Source organism: Miscanthus floridulus, chromosome 13, assembly GCF_019320115.1.
Source record: "Miscanthus floridulus cultivar M001 chromosome 13, ASM1932011v1, whole genome shotgun sequence".
Lineage (NCBI taxonomy): Eukaryota > Viridiplantae > Streptophyta > Magnoliopsida > Poales > Poaceae > Miscanthus > Miscanthus floridulus.
In genome coordinates, this window is record NC_089592.1 from 8,041,131 (window position 1) to 8,048,209 (window position 7,079).

Here is a 7,079-nt window from a genome sequence, read left to right on the forward strand (position 1 = left end):
GACTCCGCGGCGATTCGCGAACCAATGTCCCCAGCTGGGTACCCCGAAAACACACTCCCCGCTTGTACCCCGGGCACAAGCAGGACCAACCCATCACCCTCCTGTCCTGGGGTCCTAGGTCCCCGTCCAAACTGGGACTCCAAGCCCTCGCCCCTGAGTCCAGGACTCAGTGCGGTGCCAGGATCTCCTCCACCAAAAAGAAACCCTGACAGTCGGTCCGGAAAGAGCCGGAACCCACGACAAGAGAGTAACAAGTCTTCCAAGCGCCCATACACAAGTATGTGCTCAGGATAATAAATCTGTGACTTGCCTCGATGGCTTATGCAACGATCGGTCTTTAACCGACACAGACAGGGAAAGCAGTGTAACCAGGCCATGCCCTACGTCCATGGCGACACAACCTCTTACACCCACCAATACCCAACCATATCCCTACCTGGTCACAATTTTCCTTTCCACCATTTATAATTTCCAAGCGATAATGATATAGTAACATATTTCTTATATCTCGCGAGTGACAGGCAATCACTCGACTTCTACTGGAGTCCTGTAGCATAGCAATCTACACGATCCTGTCATACTAGTAAGACTCATAGGATAAAGATATATATATGCAAGTGGGTTTCATTCAACTCCTTAAAACTTAATGCACAAATATAATTTAAACTGCAGAAAAGTAGCGGTTATGCACCGGGGCTTGCCTGGGTAAGATATATTAAAAAGTTAGTATCAGCATCTTCAGATCATCCACCATCAGCTGAATAGAAAACCCATTGCATCATCTCCTGAAGATAATACCATTACACCATCCTCGGATTCCCAATCATCCTTCAATTGATCCGTTGCTCCATCATCGTACCTATATGATATGCATTGATGCAATTGCATAGATGTAAATAATCAACGGACAGCCAAAATGCTTAGAAATCCGATCACGCCTCACAAGCTAACGAGCTCCTCTAACGACGTTCGTACTTAGGCTACATATCCATGTTGGCGAATAAGGCGTTATTTCCCAACAATTAGTTTAGTTATATAAACCCAAGGTGTTTCTTTATTTCATTCTATCGATTTAATCATTATTCGAATTAGAGCATCATTATCTACCTAGCAAACTAATTATTATTGAGCTACAAAAATTACAGTGAATACCTAATATTGCTAGGAGCCTACTGTATAAATTTTAGATTCAACAATATTACCAATTTATCACAACAATTCCTACAAGTATATATTCTTACAATATTAAGTACCTTAAATTAATTATATAGCTTCCAAGAATATTATCAAACTATGTGAACAAAATATACATAACATGTAGATCATGATTTTAGGAGACTAACAAAATTGGTTTTACAATTTTTGGATTCCTGTACCATTTTATATTAATTTTACAACTTACCTTCCGAAACTAATTTAGCTAAATGTTTTCTAGAACAAAAAGGCCGACTGGCAGCTAATCGGCCCCAGCTGACCCAACGTGGACGCGCAGCCCAGACGGTGTTGGCACCAGGCCGGCCCAAGCGGGTGCAGGGCACGGTGGCTCAGGCGACAGTCAGGCCGGCCCAGCTCGGGCGAGCCCACAGGCGCGCACAACCGGCGGCCCAGGTGGCCAGCAATCAACGGCGCGGACGGCCCAACTCCAGGCAGACCGCTAGCCCATCCAACCGGCCCACGTGGTCCGGCGACGTCATATTTATGAAGCGACCCCTGAGTCTCATCTAATCAACTAAGCCCCTTTTTGCGAATCTACGAGCCTAGCGCTTTATGCAAAATGGACACAGTAAACATCTATATTTGTATCCAAGTCCTTCCTACCTTTTCCTCATCCTCAGAGCAGAGCACGGTCTGGGAAAATAGAGCGTCGGCCGATGGCGGTGGCACGCCGGCGACGGTGAAGACGCTGGGCTACAGCAGCCTCACACGCCCAGGCAGAGCGTGACTCGACTGGAGGCGGTCCGTGGTGGTGGTTTGGCCAGACGCAGGCGGCAGTGGTTCGGCCACACGCGCGGTGGCCGCGGCGGGCGACTGCACGACGGCGTAATTGGCTGCTCCTGGCACCGGGCGGGCAAGGCGCGGAAAAAGGAGGCAGCGGGCGCATCACTGGCTCCGGCGCTAGGTGGGCCGGCGCGGAAGACGGCTGGGCGGCGATGGTGGTGCTGCGCCATCACGGCCACAGGCGCAGGCAGTCGCGGAGCTCGGCATGACGGCGGGCGCGCGTGTGCGGTCGACAGCGGGGGAGGGAAGGGGTGGCACGGCAATGGAGCGTTCGCGAGCAGCGCGAGAGACAAGCGAGGAGGGGCGCCGGTGTTCGTGTCGGGGCGACGCTATGGGCACTGGCAGCGGATGCACGGCAGTGGCAGCGGTCGGGCACGGAGGTGGAGCGGCACGGCCGGGACGGTGGCGGGAGCGGCCGTAGGTGCAAGCAGTGGCTGGCCACACGCACAGTGAAGAGAAGCAGCGCTCATGAAGGGGGAGAAGACCCATGGCAGCGGCGCAACCATGGCGGCCGAGGTCCAGCGTGGAAGGACGGCGCAGAACAGAGAAGGGCGAGCAGGAGCTGGAGCAGCGACTCCGGTGCGAGGCAAGGAAGCTCATGCGCGCTCGACTGCCCATGCGAAGGGGCAGGGCACGGCAGGCGCGACCAAGGCGCGTGCTGCGGGCAGCGAGCCAGCGCAGGCCGGGGGCTCGCACGCGGGGAAGGAAGATGAAGGGCCGACGCGTGCGGGCACACGAGAGGTAGCGGGGCTCGGGCGCGGCCATGGCGTGCTGCAGGGCAGTGGGCGTGGCGCGCACCTGACTCGCCCGAGGCCAGCAGAAGAAGGCGAGCAGGAAAGGACTACGGTACAGCGCGTAGCAAGCAGAGGGAAGGAAATAAAAGCAAGCAGCGGCGGTAGCAGCGGGGACAGGAAGGACGGCGCTGCAGCGGCTTCGACCAACTTTCATTAAGGCATGCATAGAGAAAAGGACGCAAGGGAGAAAGATAGCGCGAAACAAGGCCTTAGAGGCAAAGGGACAGACAAGGACAAGACAGAGACAAGACAGAGGCAGGCAGGGGCAGACACCGAGAGAGTGAGATGGAGAAAAACAGGGCGGAGACATTTATTACACGGCTTGGCCATCTTTGCCCACGAAGTACCGTGACGAGACGAATCGGCTTTGGCTGCGTGCGGACGGTGACAGCGGAACAGCGGCCGTATGCAGAGCTCGCCACGCAAAACCAACGTAGAAGGCAACGCGGGGAAAGTAGTGGCATCACGACAAGGCCATTAGTTCGACGAGATAACGGAGGCAGTGGCTACTCAGCGGTGCTGTAAGGAACCTGCTCGACTGGCGCTCATCAAAATTCGGACTGCGACGCAAGAGAGAAGGCCACGGACGCATGTAAACGGACATGCCGCGGTGCAGAGCGCGCGTGGGCATCAACGTGGGTAGTGCATAGACAGGGACGACTCGAACGTGGTGGAACGTGAAGGCAGCCAACAAGCAGCAGCGGCCGGCCAGCGAGCTCAGTCTAATCACGTAATGCGCGCGTCGTACCGGCGAGGTAGGCGGGCTGAATGGTCAGCGGGACTTTCGTTATTATTTTAAATGCAACCAAAATCATACTCTGAATTTTTACTTAAGTACTATATACCAGTCGTATCGTATTTTGTTTATAAAACTGTTTTTCTTGTTTAATCAATTAAACATGCCGTTCCCTATTTATTTGCTAGAATCATTATCGGACATTTTTAAATATTTCTACGCACTGCGTAATTTATCTTGAACGTTTATTAGAGTCCACGAAACTAAACCACACAGGATTCGCTTATCACGGCAAGTACGTTTTAATTCATAAATCCGAGAAAATCGTTTCAAAAATTTTCTTACGCCTAAATCACGGCTGCTAAACAAGCTCGTAACACCAGGGGTGTTACAGCAGGCAGCAGCACGCCGTTTCCAATTCCCCTCCCTCACTCAGCCAGCAGCCCAGCGCCACGCGATTCTGACTGAATTGACGATCGTGGATCGCCTGCGCCGCCGCCCGCACCAGTTGCCTTCGCCGCTGCACCTCGCGGCCTCGGCGCCTCGCCGCCGTCGCTGTAAAAAACGGCGCCCTGCACCCCTGCCAGTGCCACCGTGCACCACAGCACCAGTGCGCGTACGCCTAGCGGGCAACGGCCTAGGAAAAATCAGCGCCACGCCCACGACGCCCTCCCCTCCCCTTTCTGATATCTGATTAGGTATTATTTCTTTCTCAATTAATCTGATTTGTTATGTATATAATCGGAAAGCCCTAATGATTGGGTATTCTTTTTCATATTGTAGGGTTTATTGGTACAGTCCGGGTTTCAATTTGGGAATTGGAGTGATCGCACAGGAGAATTTAGTCTTGAATTATTAAAGGTGCGACTTAAACATTTGGCATGTCGTCCTATTTCAAATTTCCCATAGGTTCTGTTCTTGATTCCTAAACTATGCAACCAGCGAATTAGTACATACTTACATATTAGGTTACTAACGACAGGTCAATTAATGGAACGATTTTACAAAAGGAAAGCACCAGAGTCGGATAGTGGCAATAATGCTAGAAATTCACGTTTGGATGATATCAACTGGGAGGAGGAGATTAAGTTTGATCTAGGATTAAGGAAACAAATTGATGATTATCATCCTAATGTTAGAGAGAGGGTGAGAAGAAAGTACATGGAGAATGGGCCTTGCCAACCTCGCACAGTTCATTTTCCTGTGACAGATATTGGAGGAATTCCAAGAAGGTTTGTTCCAAAATGGTTCGATAAGTTTGGAGGTTGGCTTGAATATAGTGAGTCCAAAGACAGAGCATATTGCTTTTATTGTTTCTTGTTTAGAGAAAAGAAGGATGGCGGATATGAAGCATTTGTTAAAAATGGTTGGAATGGCTATCATAGAAAGGAAAGGCTACAAAATCATGTTGGTAATGTCGGTGGCTCACACTATCTGGCAATGAAGAAATGTGATGATCTCTTACAAATCAAAACAGCACATTGATGTTGCTTTCCATGATGTGAGTGAATCTGCTAAGAAGGACTATTTTACTCGTTTGAATGGGTCTATTGATGTTGCTAGAATATTGGTGAAGCAAGGATTGCCATTTCGGGGCCACGACGAGTCGAAGAAGTCCTTAAATAAAGGGAACTTCAGGGAATTTCGTAATTTTGCAGAGGAGCAAAATCCGACCTTAAGAAAGGCAGTAGATAAAAAGAATTCGGATAACAGCCTTTTGATTGCTCCTGAAATACAAAAGGATATTGTGCATTGTTTTGCAAAGGAAGTGCTACACTCTATTCTAGAAGAAATTGGGGATGATGTTTTTTGCTTGCTAGTTGATGAGTCGAGAGATGTTTCTTGGAAAGAACAAATGGCAGTGGTCTTAAGATATGTAGATAAATGTGGAATTGTTAAAGAGAGATTTGTTGGTCTTGTTCATGTGAAAGAAACAAATTCTGCAAGTCTCAAGTCTGCTATTGATGCATTATTTGCTGATCTTAAGTTAAGCCTAAAGCAAGTTAGAGGCCAAGGATATGATGGTGCTAGCAATATGCGAGGTGAGTTCAACGGCTTGCAATCATTGATCATGAAAGAAAATAGTTCAGCTTATTATATTCACTGTTTTGCTCACCAACTTCAATTAGTCCTTGTGGCCATTGCGAGAAAGCATAAAGGGGTTAGTGAATTTTTTACTATGATTTCTATGTTATTGAATGTGGTGGGTGGATCATCTAAGAGAAGGGACATGATTAGAGATATTAATCTTGAAGAAATGAGTAAAGCATTAGGCTACGGGCAACTTCAGACTGGGACAGGGTTAAATCAAGAGCAAAGTCTTCAAAGACCTGGAGATACTCGTTGGAGTTCCCATTATAAATCTCTCAAAAGTTTGGTTGACATGTTTCCTACAATAGTCAAGGTACTAGAAATTGTGGAAAAAGATAAAAAGGATCGGAAAATTAGAGATCAAGCATCAAACCTTCTACGATACTTCCAGTCTTTTGACTTTGTCTTCTATTTGCATCTCATGTTGACTATATTAGGAATCACAAATACCTTGTCATTAGCATTGCAATGGAAGGATCAGGACATAGTGAATGCTATTAAATGTGTGAAAGCAACGAAGTGCCAATTGGATGAACTTAGAAAAGAAAAGTGGGTGAAACTATTAGATGATGTGCATGGATTTTGTGACAAGAATGATATTTGCAAATTGGAAATGGAAGATGAATATATTGATCCAAAGAAGCGGAGGCATAAATCTGGAATTACAAACAAGCATTATTATCAAGTAGATTATTTTAATGATGTTATTGATTGGCTACTTCAAGAGCTTGACAGCCGCTTCAATGAGACAGGCTCTCAATTGCTTGTTTGCTCAGCAGCTTTTAGTCCAAGAGACTCATTCCATGATTTTAGTATAGAAAATTTGATGAGCCTAGCGAAGCTTTATCCACATGATTTTGATTCTGGGAAATTTGAGGGATCTTAACCACGAGCTTGGCCTCTACATATATGATGTGAGAGATGATGAAAGGTTCTCCAACCTACAAACTGTTGCCGAGCTTTCTCAAACAATGGTGAAGACTAGAAAACACGAACGTTATCCAATGGTTTACCGACTTTTGAAGCTTGTGCTAGTGCTACCTGTTGCTACTGCTACAGTTGAGAGGGTGTTTCTCAGCCATGAAAATTGTGAAAACAGAATTGCGCAATCGCATTGGTGATATATATATATGAGCAATAGCCTTATTTGCTATGTGGAGAAAGAAGAGCTGTTGAAAGTCACCAATGAGGCCGTGGTTCGTCGCTTCATGAAAATGCAAGGTCGTAGATTTGATGATGAAGGTTAAAGGTAATATTTGTATTTTTTTCATTGGTTCATTTTTTGGTCTTAAAATATTGTTCGTGGAATTCTTCGGTTTGGTAATTATATTTTATCGCTTCTTTATTCTTGCACCCCCCTCCATTTCGCTCTAGCTTCGCCACTGCCTGTACATGCTATTTAATTATTGTAAATTTGTTTGTCGTAAATCAGAGATAAATTTAGGATTTTTATTAATTTG

The 7,079-nt window shown here is 47.0% G+C and overlaps 1 pseudogene; it reads left to right on the forward strand.

Annotated features, from left to right (window-relative positions):
• Positions 1-4,518: 4,518 nt before the first annotated feature.
• Positions 4,519-6,866, forward strand: LOC136499379 (uncharacterized; annotated as a pseudogene).
• Positions 6,867-7,079: the final 213 nt, after the last annotated feature.